The 16,047-nt window shown below is 43.3% G+C and overlaps 1 long non-coding RNA gene and 1 pseudogene across 6 annotated transcripts in view; one reads left to right on the top strand and one right to left on the bottom strand.

Annotated features, from left to right (window-relative positions):
• Positions 1 to 16,047, bottom strand: part of LOC101716704 (uncharacterized) — a 263,276-nt gene that overhangs the window by 40,991 nt on the left and 206,238 nt on the right. For all 6 annotated transcript variants that reach the window (XR_015448390.1, XR_015448387.1, XR_015448389.1 and 3 more), the window contains 2 exons: positions 9,900 to 9,985; positions 5,745 to 5,883 (listed from right to left, as the gene is read on the bottom strand). This is a non-coding gene — a long non-coding RNA (uncharacterized LOC101716704). The remainder of the gene's footprint in view (positions 1 to 5,744; positions 5,884 to 9,899; positions 9,986 to 16,047) is intronic.
• LOC101715776 (pre-mRNA-splicing regulator WTAP pseudogene) lies at positions 5,041 to 5,590 on the top strand (annotated as a pseudogene).

The following is a 16,047-nucleotide window of genomic DNA, read 5'->3' on the forward strand; positions in this document are numbered from 1 at the left end:
ACCCCTGTGAGTGGCCCAATGCGACACCTGGCTGGCACCACACATGTGGTGAGGTTGGAACAATGATGAGGTCACCTGCTGAAGGCACTGTTCTCAGAACCCATCTCTGTTGTTACGTGACATGGGACTATAAAATGCATAGATAGGCAGATGATAGGTAAATAGACAAAAACAATCATCATGTTCACTGCACAGGATATAAACTGTCCTAAGTTAATATGTATAAATAAAAAATTCTCCCTTAACGCCATTCTGTCCTGCTGGCCCTGCCACTCACCCGCAAGTTTGTTTGTCACACATTCATTGTGTGAGGAACTGAAGAAAGCATCCAGAAGGCCCTGATAGAATTGGGTCTGGATTGTCCTCCACAGGGTCTTGGGTCCAAGGCTTGGGAGGTTATGGGACTTTCAGGAGGCGGGGTGCAGGGGTAGGTCCTTAGGACACAGAGCGTGTCCTTGAAGGGACTGTGGGACCCCAACCCCTTCCTTTCTCCCTTTTCCTGCCTTGGCCATGGGGTGAAAGTTGGTTTGGTTCCTGTTATTGTCATTCTGGTCCCCTAGCAGAACCTTCCAAGAAACCAACCAGCCCACCCAGCCATGCCATGGGACCTCTAGGACCATGAGCCTAAATGAACCCTTTCTCTTTAGTAGTTGGTGTCTCGGGCATTTTGCCTCAGTGACAGAAAGCTGGGGATCAGCGACATCATCCCTGATTTCATTCCTCATGATCCAGAAAGGGAAAGTGACATGAAAGAGTGCAATTATTACACAGTGAAGGGAGAGCTCATGACAGGGACAGTGGGTGGAGCCACCAAGGAGGGGACTTCAGCTGACAGTAAATGGAAAAGGAAAGGCCAGCAAGGACCCGAGGAGGAGCAGATATAGGGGGTTAGAGAAGCTTCTGGCCTGGGAGAGTGGCAAAGGCAGGGAGTTAGGAAGCTACCTGACCCTGGAGGAAGCTGGACAGAGGGGAAGGGTGGGAGGCAGTGACCAGAGAGGAGCTGGGGGGGTGAGCCACCCCCAGTGGGTGCTTTTCCTCACAGGCTGCACCAGGGAGTTTGGGCTGAGCCCAAGGACAACAGAGGTTACACAGTGATGAATTTTATCAAATTCCCCAAATATCACTTACACCTCTACTGGGATAAACAAGCTTTATTCTTAAAAAGCATCTTAGAGACACAATATTGCATGATAACCCTGACCCTCCAAGTCCCGGGGCCCCAGTCTGGTTGTGACAGCCTAAGGTGGAAGAGCAAGGGTGTGCGGGTGGCTGAGTCCCCTTCCTGCGTAGGGACCATGGTGGGACCCTCAAGCACATGTCCTGCCACGGTGGGTGTCAGCCTTGTCCTGAAAATGCGAAATCATGGTCTCCTGAGCAGTGACTTTATTTTCAACTCGGAAAACAAAACGCCTGCCAGACATCACAGAGTCTAGAGAAAGGAGACCACCTGGGTAGTGCCAAAGTTTCTGCTACAACCTGACCTGTGGAATCTGCTCAGGTGCCACCCATGGCACTGATCCTGCCCTACAGGAAGAGCACAAAAGTCACCACTCGGATGTGAAAATCTTAGAGACTTCGATTACACGCATAGCACCAGCCTAGCCTATTAATCTTTTACGCAGACCTTTCCTATCACATCAGATTAGCAAATTTGGTTTAAACTAATGTGCTATAAAAATCTTATCATTTTTATTAAGTATGAGAAAATTGTGGCTTTGCTTATATTGAACAGTTGATCTCATTCATCCTTCTGTGTCAAATCTGTGATAAAGGAGCTATTTGGTGGCCTGCACAGGATTTCATTTCTCAGTAATGAAGACATGAATCTTATCGCTTCTATCCTAGAGAGCTGGGATTAACACAGGGATGATGGCACATTCCTAATACGGAAACCACGGTGCCAACTTTCCACTTCCCACTGTATTTACCCTCCAGCTTCCACATCAACCTTGATATCAGTGCCTTTCTCCATTTGCCCGATATGAACATGGCGATCGGCCCAAAGACAGCTGCTGAGAAGTGTCACATCCACTTCTAAAAGTTGCCTGAGCCTTTACTCCCTGTTCTCAGTGGGATATACCTCTGTGGCTAACTCTCCCTCCCTGCCTCCTCACTCCCAGCCACAACCTTTCTCCCTGCTTCCCTGAGAATATGAAGCGATTGGGAGAGAGTACCTACAGGTTCCCATGGTTAATTAAGATTGCTGAGTCACTGTTCTGAGTGATCGGATGGCAGGGAACACAGCTGACCACCTGCTTCCCCATCCTCCTGGGACAGAGGCTCCTTGGGGCTCTTTCTGGCCCCCTCTGCTCCTTCATCCACACCCCAACTCCCACCCCCAGGCGCTTCAGTGTGAACATCTCCAAGTCCAGCTCTTAACCTTTCTCTCTGTGTGTTTTCTCAGCAGCACGTGCCACCTGCATCTTCCCGGTCACAGCTGGTGTCAATTCCAGGCTTCCAGTTGCCCAGTTCTTAGTCTTCCTGACTCTTTCCTGGTGCTCATACTTACACCACCCCACCCAGAATTCTGCCAGCCTGGCCATCACAGTGCACCCAGAACTGCTCCTCATCCCTGCCTTGGCTGCTGCGCTGGTCCGCACCACCATGCTCTTGCCTGGACCACAGCACTGGCCTCCCAGGGTCACAACTGCATCACAGGAACCTTTCCAGATGGATGTCAGCTACCTGCTAAAGCCCAGTCTCTCATGGTTCTCCTTTCCATTCCACAAAAATACCAAAGCACGATGCTCCCTGATGTACAACAGGGTTGCATGGTGAGGAAAATGCATTGAGTCACCACTGCAGTGAGCCACTCAGCCTGCTGATCACACTTGCTTTGCCTCACCTGCACTAATTGAGACCACAGCAGCACTGGCATTGCTTCCCTTGTGCAAAATGAACCATGTGAAGCCTACTTTATAAGAAAATGTTTACTAACTCAATTGACCTACTGAATATTGGACCAAAAGTAAAAAAATGGAATGTATATAGAGTACACTTTCACCATGCTGTACAGTCAAAAACTTCTAAGCTGGGCTGTAGTGAGCTGTGGTCTGTCTGAATTTATAATAGCTGCCAAAGCTTCCTGATGTCGCCTGCCCTTCCCGGCCCCCTGTGACAATCACTCTGCTACTCCCCACCAGCCTCTCTACCGCTCATCCTGTACCAGGATCCTGGGCTCCCCTCCTCCTGCCCAAGGTATTACCTGCCCTAGGGTAGCTCTGTATGGAGCGACCCCGCAACCCCCCTAGGTGCCTGTGCTGTTCATCTCTCTCATGTGTCACTTGCCCCATGAGCCACTGGCAGCTGACTTAACACCCGAGCCTGCCCTCATCCTTTCACCCAACATGGCCACACCACTGCCTTGTTTACTTCTGATCCCTCTTGGCCTAATTTGCTTTTTCTTTCATCACAGCATCACAGAATGTCATCCTAACATTCTATACAATTCACTCATTTGATACATTTATTGAAAATTTCTGTCTCTGACAAAATATAAGCCATACACCAGAGGGGGTCTTGGCTTTGCTCACTGACACCCCATAGCCACTTGGAACAGTGGTTCATATAGTAAAAGTGAATAAGTAGTTGGTAAATAAATGGTTAAACATTTTTACCACCTATGAAGAATTATCTTGGGAATATGATGTTTTTATTTAGTATTTATCTAATGAGTAAAGTAATAGAACCTATTTGGAAAATTTTGAAAAGTGCATCACGTATTAACATAAAAAGAAATAAAATCACTAATACATTCACCAAGGAGTTTTAAAAATTTAATATTTTAGCCTATTTCTCTGTAAATATTTAGATCATATTGTAGGCAACATTATGGTTATTGATTTTTTTGTTAAATACTATATCAAAGTCACTTGCTATCACATGAAGACTATCAAAACCTAATATCCCATTATGAAAATTACTACATTGTGTTTAATCGCTGTCATTCAGCTTGTTCCTAGGTATTTTATATTTTTGTGTTTTTAAGAACATCATGTTGCATAATCCTTGCCCGCATACCTGATTTTTCTCTTGTGACTAATTCATTGAGGAGGACAAGGAGGAGACCCTGGAACAAACAGCCTAGGTATTTTTGAGGCTGTTTATACATTGCAGCCAGCAAGGGGAAGCCTGTCGATACTGCCGCCAAGAGCACATCTGTACCAAATAGGAACCATGGCAGAATGAAAGCTCACAATATTCTTTAGCCTTTTCCTTTAAAAATTAAAAACGGAATTTCCATATGATCCAATCCCACTTTAATGTAAATGTCCGAAAGAACTGACCCAGGAACTTAAAGAGATATTTGGCAGCCGAGGGCATAGCCCCATGATTCAGTGGCTCGGAGCTGGGACCCACCTGTCCAGTGGGGAGTGGTTGGACTCATTCAATGGTCTATTACACAGCCTTCTCCAGGAGGAAAATCTCGCTAGTAGTGACAAGATGAGTGATATTGTGCTAAGTGAAATAAGTCAATCAACAAAAGACAAATGCTGTCTTACCTACTTAAATGAGGTATCTGCTGAAGTAGTCAAGTTCATAGACACAGAAAGTGCAATGGTGGCGGCCAAAGGTGGAGAGCAAGAAGACCAGGGAGCTGTCATCAAATGGGTATTGGGTTTCTGTTTTGCACAGTAAAAAAGTTCTGGAGACAATAACTCATACAATAAAGTACTTAATACACTCAACACCGCTGAACTCCACACCACCGAACTGGGTACCTTAAAATAGTTAAGGTGGTAAATTGTATATTGCGTTTTACTACTTTAAAAATAAATTTATCGGCAGCTGCAGGTGGCCCCGCCGAGCGCTTCCACCCGGGGACCACGGTCCGTGATGCCTCGCGGCTGACCTCCGACCTCTCCAGCCCATCCCTCTCTTCAGCCCCTTCCCTCCCCGCCCCCAGCGAGTGCGGTGAGCCCAGGCGGCCGCGGGGCACGCGCCAGACTTGGGGACTGGGTCGGGGCGCGCCGGAGGGCTGCAGCTGTTCCCTTACTCCTCGAAGCCCCGTTTGGGCTAAAGCGGCCACCGGCCGTACTCGCCTTACGCCCCCAGCGGGACCCAGCCACGGGCAAGGGTGACTTCGGCCGCGCCGTGGAGGCGACTGCTCAGATTCAAGATGACCAACGAAGAACCTTTTCCCAAAAAGGTTCGACTGAGTGAAACAGACTTCAAAGTTATGGCGCGAGATGAGTTAATTCTGAGATGGAAGCAATATGAAGCCTATGTTCAAGCTTTGGAGGGCAAGTACACAGATCTTAACTTAAATGATATAACTGGCTTGCGGGAATCTGAAGAAAAGCTAAAACAGCAACAGCAAGAGTCTGCACGTAGGGAAAACATCCTTGTAATGCGACTAGCAACCAAGGAACAAGAGATGCAAGAGTGTACTACTCAAATCCAGTACCTCAAGCAAGTCCAGCAGCCGAGTGCTGCCCAACTGAGATCAACAATGGTAGACCCAGAGATCCATTTGTTTTTCCTAAAAATGAAAGGTGAACTGGAACAGACTAAAGACAAACTGGAACAAGCCCAAAATGAACTGAGTGCCTGGAAGTTTACGCCTCATAGGTAAACAAATCATACTCCCCAGTCAAGACTTCCCTGACAGTCCCACTACGAGAAAGCTGTGGTGGGACAGCCAAGTACTCGTTCGCACACCAAGACTCAGGCTTTTTGAGCAAAAAAAAAAAAAAGCCACATTCTTATACTGTCCAGCTTGTAATGGTTAATGTGAAACTTACCAGATGAACCTTGTGTTTCAGCTTTTTTCTCTTCCCCTTCCCCTTGCTTCAGAGGCCTGATGCCATCGGACTATTCCGAAGAAGAGGCCACCTTCGAAAAATTCCCCTTCTAGAACATGTAGACACTTGAGAAATGTTTCTGTTTGAAGAAAAGAGAGGGAGAAACAGAAGTCTTTAGTCTGTGGCACACTGTGTCTTCAGACAGTTTGGAGGATTGAAAACCTAGAGATTTCAAATCATGAATTGAACATGTAAAATTCCAGTTAAATGTAAAAACCGAATATGCATCTCACTTAACCTTGAGCATAGTGACTTAGAGACACTGTATATCAGTTTTGCCAATAAGACTGTGGACTTCATGATTGTTGTTGAACTTCTGGGTCAAAACTCAAATGAGGTGAATTTTGCCTTTAAAGGGTTTATTTGCTAAGAACCAACTTGAATAGTCACAAAAGAAATAATAGATGTTGGTAAAGTAGTACATATATTTAACCATTTAGCTTTAGGGCTCTATATTACTTAATAGAGCCTAAATTAATATCGTTTTAATCAATGGTTTGTTCTTTGAATGGTTTCAAAAACTGTAGATAATCTTAACCAAGGACTGTACAAACATGAAGGAGTGGTATCAGATTTCAGGCTTAAACTGTTGAAAGCATTATAAACATTCATTTCACACCTAGATTGTATAAGGATATTGGCTGTGATGAGACTCACTGCATAATTTTTTTTCAGTAGTGAACTTTATGAAACCCTCATCTCATTCAACAGGCACATGTTAAAAGAGCGTTGTCTTTGGTGTTAATGGGGGAATGTGTTCCTTCATTGTATTTGGGCCTTTTGTGTTAACACTTCTGATATTAAATTAAATGTGCCTTGAAATAAAAAAATAAAATAAAATAAAAAAATAAAAATAAATTTATCTCACAACTTCTTTAATCTTTGCTAACTTCATATGGCTTAAACTATAATCTCACAATTGCCAGTGAAACTAAACATTTCTTTACCTGCTATTAACTATTTATATACCTCTTTTGAGACTCATACTTTCTATTCCTTTGCCAATTATCTGTTGAAGTCTTCATTTTCTTATTGATTCAAATAAACTCTTCATGGGTCAGAGGTACTAAATTTTTCCCTTATATTTTCACTATTTTTTTCAGTATGTTGTCTTTTGTCAGTTTCTAACTCTGTAGTGCATTTTTTCCATCCTTATGCAATTAATTTATTAATATTTTCCTTAGTGATCTTTCATATTTTTAAATATCACATAGATGATCATTATGAATTTTTCTAATGTTTGTGGATTCTTTTACCTCTAGAATTTGTTGATATAACATGAGTTGATATTTCAGTGCAATATTTTCCCCAAAAGGAATCAAATTGTCAAATTTGTGTGTGTGTGTGTGTGTGTGTGTGTGTTGCTGAGGATTGAACTGGGAGGGCCTGGCACATGTTGGTCAAGTGCTCTACCAGTGAGCAAGACCTCCAGCCCTTTGGCATCTTGTATTACTCTTCCTGTGCCCCTTGACTTTGAATGCCATCCTTGTCATCAATCAAATCCTTACATGTAAATGTCACTTTAATGACCACATAATTTGCCAACCTATAGTTGTTATTTAAAACCTGTTGCCTTAGCATTTTTATCTTAGTTTACCATTTTACCATCTTCCCATCTGATTTTAGCCTTAACTGTTGTGCACTGTAACTATTGGTTATAATAACTGTGGTTATTCTCTCTCCTCTTTTGAGTTATGAGCTTTCTAATTGTCATCTCTTTTTGGATCCAGCTTGGTGCTTGGTTCACAACTGCTTGTAAACAGACAGTGATGAGTCTGTGGTGATTAGACACCCAACCATTAAAGAGACCAGAAGAATAAGTAGGGGAGGTGAAAGAGTCAAAGCCTTTCAGCCCTTCTGGTTTAGGGGTTGTAGAATTGGTTTCTGAAACAAAACATGGTGGACTTTTTTCCACAGAGCAAATGTTAGGAGGAAGTGTGATGTTCAGATTTTAGGAACACTGTCTGCCTCTAAAATAAAATTTCTAATATCTATGAACCAAGTGCCTACATTTCCATGAGTATTTTTTGGCTTTGGCTTTTTAAATTTTATTTTATTTTATTTCATGAGTACAGGTCTGCAGCACATGATGCTTACGTTCATCTTGGGGAGTTGGTACCTGGACAGAACACATCTTAATTTTTTTTACATCCCCTTTTCCCCCTTCCTCCATCTCTTCATCCCTTTCCATTTGCAAAAGATCCAACTTCCTGTTTCCTATTATGGTATCTATCTTTTATTTTGCTCTTTAGTTTATACTTTGGATTTCTCATAGAGGAGAAACCATGTGATATTTAGGCTCCTGTGTCTGATTTATTTCACTTAATATTGGCTTTGGATTTTGACTTGAGCCGAAACTCTCAGGACAACCAGATGCTTGGAAACCCAGGCTCCTGAAGTGACTGTCTTGGAGTCCCTGGTGGAAGCCCCAAGGTTCCTTAGGATTAAGCCTGGGACATTCTCAAATGTCACTTTGGGGGCATACAAATTGTCAACCAGGCTGGGACAGATTCTAGGGGACAGGATTAGACTCTGCCTCTGAGGGGAGAAACCTCAAGGAATATGTAGTGGGTACCAGCTTCACTAAGAAAAAACACATGGTAAATGCAAATATTACACCTACATGGAATCTTTCTTGTTCTAATCAAAAGTCATTTTCTTATTTGACTTCTTGAAGATAGACAAGAGACAACCAAAAAGCTTTGGTTTGATATTCAATCATTTCTATAATTCAAGATATTTACATTTTATCTAAGATTGGGATTTTTTCCTTCCATAATTTGAGCGAGTAGAATTTACATAGTACTTTCCAATTCCCGCTTTAAGAATCCTTTAGTCTTGTACAAAAGTCTAAAAATCCTAATAAATACTTATTTTCCGTGACTGAAACCCAACTACTCCAATGGCTGACAATACATTCTTTCTTTTTAATTGCTAACTAACTACTACTGAGTTATTGTTGTCCAGATAGGAACAATTCTGAATTTTCACATGAAAGATAAAGTTATTACAACATTTTGAAGAAAATCTTTGAAGCTAATTATCTAAAGATTAGAGAAAGGATATCTTTTAATTAATTTCAAACCCTGCATTGAGTACTAAGCAGAAACATGAAAGGAAGATTTCCGATAGGAAGCAATGGTTGCAAAGGCGCCTCCCTCCCCTTGAGGGCTACCATTTAATTTCCAACATTGATCTGAAAAAACGCTGGCATGATCTCCGAGGGAAGACAGCTTCAGCTGTAAGCCTAAAGCGAAAACACACAGTACAATCAGCAAATACATGTTGTCCGTCTCTGTTAAACCAGGTCTCACAGGCTGGGCTGTGATGTCATTTCCCTTGTCCACACCCTCTTGTGCTCTCAGATAGGTGCCAGGGAGGGGCCCTTCGGAGGAGCACAGCTTGGTCTTTCCCAATAAGCTCCTCTCCTCCCTCTCTTCAGGTCTCCCAATACACCACCTGGCACTTTACAGCTTGACAAATGAATTGCCACAAATATTTTCCTTTTCCTTCTATTAATGAACACACTTAAGTTGCAAATGATTCAATTTAGATCAGGGGAATTATAGACATACTGTGTCAGACCAACTTCAAAGTCTCCTGTAGGATAAGTCATGTGTGATTTTTACGAATCTTGATTTCTTAATTATCTTCCATGTTTTAAGAAAACATTTACAGAGTAGATCAGGGTGCTAGGCATGCAGTAGGTGCTGCAGAGCAAAGAGGAGTGAAGATGGCCCCCAGCCTCCAGTGTGCCCAGGACTCCTGGGGTCTTGAAACTAAAGTTGCTTTTGCCACCTGGATAGCCGGCCTGGATGCTATGGCCTCTTCTGCCTTTCATTTTTTCCTTTCAATGTTAGTTTTTCTCTTTTTTTAAGTACCTTCTCATAGACATTATGCTCTCTTGAGAAGTAAAGTCTAGTATACATCAATGATCTTTCAGACACAATGCTTAAATTTTAAAAAAGAAAACCAATGGTGCATTCTGTTTTGGGCACCATGGGCTTTCTGTTATTTAAAAGCTGAGCCTCTATTATTGCTGACTCCCTGCCCTGCCCACGAGAACCTGTAGAGAATCAGTAGTGCCTTTCTCACCACCAGCAGGAATCTTCCACGGGATCTCAGCAATGAGGCCACAGTCACAAGAATTCCACAGCACCAACCCATCACATCCAACATCACTATGGATAAGGAGATAAAAGTTCAAATCAGTGAAGTTACGCCCAGAGTGATCCACAAGAAATTTCCCTAATATCACTTAAATGTCACTTTATTGACACAAATTAAATTTGAGTCCTCATTTTTTTGTTAGACTACAAAATAGCTCCTAATGGACTCTCCTCTTTCATTAATTCCCCCTAAATTCATTCATCCATTGATCATTTGTATTTCTAACAGCAATATTGAAATTATTTATTTATTTAGCCATGCTTCTTCATTTTTCTTTTCTTCATCTTTTGATCCTCCTTTTTCTAGGGATGAGTATCTAACATTTTGATAAGAAAAATTTGAATTCATGAACATTTTGGCTATAAAATAAACCATTTATTACCAGGTAAAGTATAAAACAGAAAGCTTTCCCTCACCCACAGCCTATGTCTACCTGAGCAAGGGCCCTGAGATCTTGACACATTGCACTGGAGAGACATGAGATACAACTAGAGAGGTTGGCCAGGGTAAAAGCATTGATCTCCAGGGGAATCAAGCCAATGTCATTATGTAAACTGTGGAGATCCACTAAGAAGTATGATCCAGGGAATCACAGGATGAGACAGGATTTTAGGGATCTTGCTCTAGCAGCATGGAGGATACATGAAAGAAGATGAGTGCAAGATGGATCCCATTTGGAGTCTATTCTAACAATCACAACAAGAAGGCAGGTGCTTGATGACTGATATTAGAGATGGAGAAAAGAAGACAATACAATAGGTATTTGGGAATTAGAATCAACAGACAGATGTGAATGTAAGATAACTACCAGTGTTCATGGTGGAGGTAATGCAACAGAATATGGAATTAAACAAGATAGAAAACACTGGGGAAAGAGCTAATGGGTTCATCTGGGGACGTGTTCAGTTTAAGGTGCAGATGAAACATCTGAGAAGTGATATGCACCTGGTAGTTCAATGTTTCACAAGTCTTTCAACAGCTCTCAGAAATTCAGGGACCCAAATGTCTCCTCCCACAACCACTCTGAACCCATACCCCCCACCCCTTACTGAATTCCTCCTGGGGCACCAATTACAGGTTTGGAAATTGCTGAGGTAAAGAAGGTTGTGGGTGTGAGACCACCTGAGAGTGAAGAGAAAGTGAGGAGAGCAGTGAAGGATTCACCCCAGCAAGAGAATAGAGTCAGGTAAGAGGAGGCCACTGAAGAGACCAAGGAATTATAGAAGAGGGGGACAGAGCAGGACTGTGGCTGATATTGAGAAACATAGGGAAGAATCAGGAATGAGGACGGGTGAAAACAGACTGCAGAGAAAAAGACTGGCCACCAGATCCTCTGAGCAACCTTGGAGATGATTTTAAATATAAAGAGGAGACAGAAAGGGCAAGAAGAATGAGGAGGCCTATCTTAGTCACTTTCCTATCCCTGGGACAAATTACCTGACACCCACAACTTAAAGGAAGAGAGATTTATTTGGCTCATGATTTCTGTGGGTTCACTCCCTGCACAGCTGGCTCCAAGCAGTAACAGGATAGCAGAGGAGTACAGTGGTGGAAAGCTACTCACCCCAGGAAGCAGAGTAAAATAGGAGGAGCCAGGGATAAGTACACACCTCTCTAGTTCATGTCCTTGACTTTTGGTAGGGGTTGCATACCAACAACACCCCCCATCAACCCAGTGCACAGTAAATGTCTGGTAAGTTGAAAATCCATTTACAAAACCTAACCTAGTAAACAGCTCAGCTCAGTGCATAGCACACTGCAGAGCCTCGGTTGTTTCCCTCCTGCTCACACAGGTAGACTGGGAGCTGGACTGCTACTACTGCCCTGCAAGACCACGGAGGGTCAACCTGTGTGTTAATTAGCCTACCACCACATCCAAAATGCAGTTTGGTTGTTGCTGAATGCACAGTACTTTTCTGCCATCAACTCAAAAAAAAAAAAAAAAAACCCTTAAGTTGACATCCATCCTCCTAAGGTGGGAACCATCTGTAGTGTATCTGCCATGGTCCTTTCTTAATCTCCTTTTCCACCCATGTTCATGAAGGGCCTGCAGGTGACTGCACCTGGCAAGGGCCGAAAGCTACTATCAGCCTGGCTGCAAAGAAAGACCTTACCAGGAAAAGTACAATTTTCTGAAACCTCAAGTGTTGCTGCAAAGTAGGCTTATGAATTCCAATTATGACTGTGCACTATTTTAATACAAATACAAAAACTTAATAACAGTTTCTCCCGGAAGGCAATTCCTCAAGTGCCCTATTTTATAACACAAAGAGCAGACATCCTGTGGAAGAGCCCATCATGTTTCATCAACTTTATTTAAAGAAAAGGACTAGCACTGAAAAAGCAAGGTCAGTGTTGATGCTTGCTGCACATCTGGGAATGGAATGCTATAATCATTTGTTTGGTAAAGTGCAGTCATTTGCATTCTCTCTCGCGCTGGAAAGGACTTTAGCCAGATGACCGTATGAAGAGGACAAGAAGTTCTCTTGGGCTCTTTTGACTTCTGAACTCAAAGTCAGATCCAGACACATCAGAGGGGACATCTGAGCATTTGCTTGAGGTGCACACAATCTCCTAAGCTTTCCTTCTCTTAGAGACATTAATACTGTATGTATTTTTGACAGTGGATGTTTGGCCACTAAGGTTTAATGGAGGCAATCTGTGGCCCTTTTGGCTGAAAGTTTTTGAACTGGGAGACTTCTGGGGATGGTTTCATAGAGGCTCCAGCCATCCCCATTAGAAAACCTTTCTCCCCAAGAAATGTGGTCCATGCCCTCCAGCAACCCAAATCCCCCACCATTCCATGTGTCCCATGGACACTTATCAGCAGTCAGGTGGACAGGCTGCCAAGCCTCTCTGGCCAATGAAAGCCAGGTCTACACAGGAAGAAAGGACGTAACTCATTGGTTCCCTCTGACCATCGCAGAACCAGTGAAGATCAGCTCAGGGTTAATTTGACTGGAGCAAAGAGCTTGGGACCATGAAGCTCCTCAGAGTGGAGCAGACAGGCACACCATGGTCCTGGTTGCACAGCATGAGTTCTCCACTCCTGTGCTGAGCCTGGGGTGATCTTGTCCCTGTGATCAGTGACTCACTGTGACCTCAGGTTCCAGCCACCAGACAGTCCATCTCTAAAAGCATTTCCCAAAACCGCCACGCTGAGCATCCTGTCTAGCAGAAGAAACCCAAGCTCCAGAGTCACACATTTCTTTACTTATTGACTGCAGGCTATGTGAGAAAGGATATTTCAAAAATTGAGGAGTACTAAATTCTCCCCCAAGTATTCCATCATGAGTTAAAAATTAAAAAATAAACTTGCAAAATGTCACTTACTCACAAATACAAAACGTAGCAGCCTGCCATCCCATCAACTGCCTAAACGTAACCATATTTAAAAAAAACAACAGATCTCTTGAAGAATTTTTTAAAATTACAAAATCCCTCCAAGGACATAAAATAGTTCTCTCTCAACTCAGTAGCATCTCTAGTACCAGACCAACTTTTGTTGAGAGTCAGGAGGATCAGATATCAAAATAGTTCTGGCAGGCCCCAAAAGAGAAAACAGGAAGAAGGAAGACTGCAAAATCTGTTGAAGGAAACAAAATTGTATAGTGTCCAAGAACTCCAGGGCAGAGGCAGGAGCTCCAAGCTCTGCACCACACGTGTGGCCCCATGCAGAAACATGCCAAAGCAGCACAGTTTGGGCTCATTGTCTCCTAATTAATACCATAATGAGTTCCCTTAGATAGCCAAATCCTTAATCAGCCCTATCAAAACTAGGTCTGCCCAGAAAGAGACTCGTGTTAATTCTGCTTAATGCTTGACAGTGGTTAAGCACCATTAATACTCCATAATTTCATTGTATGTTATTGTAATCATATCAGCATATATCTCAGCGGCCACGCAAGACTCAATAGGCTGCCTTGAATTATCGGTCACGTGACGCTGCTTCACTAAGAGACTATCTTCCATCACAGCCAGACCTCCTCTGCCCTCCCCGCAGTCAGGAGCCTAAGCAGGTATTAATAAAGGTCTCCTTTTTTAAATTGCACAGCTCTAAATGGTCTTTAAGGGACCCAGCAGTAATCTCAAGATCCCTATATTTTAGCAGGAAGGCAGGACAGAGGAATTAATAAGAGCCCTTTCTGTGTAAACTGCTCCCTGCTCTAAGGCTATATCGTGATGTCAGGGCGCTAAGAGAATTTTAAATGCACAGGATGGATTGTTTGTGTTGCAAAAGCGAAACAGGGGGCAAAGGCTAAGAGACTTGAGAAAATTGAAAGACTGCCAGGGATGCTGGGATGCAAATCGCAACAAAACAGGGATAAATGCTCCTGCTCACATATGCGGGAGTCCTGCAGAAGGGGAAAAAAAAGGTTATTAATTTTCACCAGGCTGTATCTTACAGCTGGTGGCTCAGCATCAGTTTTTGGTGTAATGAAAATGGTCTGAGCAGAAGATAAATGGTTCATAAAGTGGACCATTTAGATGCAATCGAGGCTCAATCTGCCCAGTGACTAATCACGTCCCCCCAGTAAGGCTGAATTCCACTAACAGACTTTTTTTTCCCCTGGCTGTACCAGTGAATTGTAGCCGGGTCTAAGTTCAAGGCAGGCAGAGAATTATCTTGATTTATTAGCACACTCCCTGGCCGTGCCACTCGCTCGGTTGTGCCTTTGTGAGCTTCTGCCCTGTTGCTGTCGGAGTATAATTTTTACTGTTCCCCTGTGACTAGTACACAGCATCATTTTCAGCTGCTAGAAAAATGGGCTGCTTTTGCACCTGTAATTTTTCTTCTTTTGGGGCTGAAGGTATATAATATATCTCTAAAGTGCGTAATAAGTTTCTGAAAAACATGTTTTTAAAAGAAATTGATTCTAGTGCTTTATAAGTCCTTGCAAGGCCACATGTAAGGAAATGTGCCAGATTGCAAAGGTATGCACGCCGGGCCTCAGCCAAGCCTCCCCTTCCTCCTTGGCAAATTCCGACTTCTCGTCCAGTGTGTAATTTCAGACATTTTTCTATACACTACTTGCTTTTCATAATGAACTCTGATCAAATAAAAATGGTGTTTATATTGAGACTTTACAAGTCCTGATTACGTATAAAATGGAGGAGAATCTCTCATAATGACATTTAATTGTGAGAAAGAAAAGATTCCAATAGAAGAGCATTCAGCTGCGTTTGCTCCCCATTCCCTTGCATAATGTCATTTATAGATCATTCAATTATGACATTATTATGAGGAGCTCAGTGGCTCCCCATATTTTTAGACCTATGGAAAATAAACTTGGGGCGATTTTCATTACTCTGACTGCCAGGTCTTCACAAAAGGCTCTCTGCTTGCAGGAAGATCCACTGCCCCCATTTGGCTAATGAATCCTGATGCTTCACTCGTAATCCCACCGGCGTCATCCAAAGGCCAGTTCATGTGGTTGAGGACACTCAGGGAAGCCAAGTCGCTTCTCGCAGACCCCAAAGATTCCAAGGAGCTGTTATGAATAAGCCAGGAAATGCTAGGGCGAGGGCGCCGAGCTGGTTTCCATTGAGCCCAACAAGGTTATTTTTCTGTTTGCGGGAGGACCTGCCAGATATGGTAGGGACACCATCAGGCAATAAGTAGCAGGAAATGCAGCTGAAAACCTCTGCAATCACGCATCTTCTATAAACGGAGCCCCAGTTCACAGACACCTGGGTCTGGAGTTCCATGCCTGCAATAACAGCCCTTTTCTCAAGGTGGCAGAAAGTGTAGATCCATTACTTCCCAAGCAGCTCTGGGACTGCACTTGCCTATTTAATACGGTGTGTTTTCACCTGCCTTCTTCCCTTTTAGAGGGAGCTTTGACCAATGCAGCTGCAAACTGACTTTTCCAGCTCAACAAATGAGGCTGTAAGACGCTGGCCACGCCTACAATTTTGGCAGCAAGAAAAAGGTGGCGAAGCATCACAGTCATCATTTGCAGCCAAACGTATTAGCAGAACACGTCTGTGATGACACAGGCAGAGCAGCCAATGCATCCTGCCATCCATGTAGCAAACACGCGTTGCACACTTGGCGTGTGTCAAATACTAT

The sequence above is a fragment of the Heterocephalus glaber genome, unplaced genomic scaffold (genome assembly GCF_053883595.1).
Source record: "Heterocephalus glaber isolate CG9 unplaced genomic scaffold, H.glaber_assembly_v1.0 deba00000470, whole genome shotgun sequence".
Taxonomy (NCBI): Eukaryota; Metazoa; Chordata; class Mammalia; order Rodentia; family Bathyergidae; genus Heterocephalus; species Heterocephalus glaber.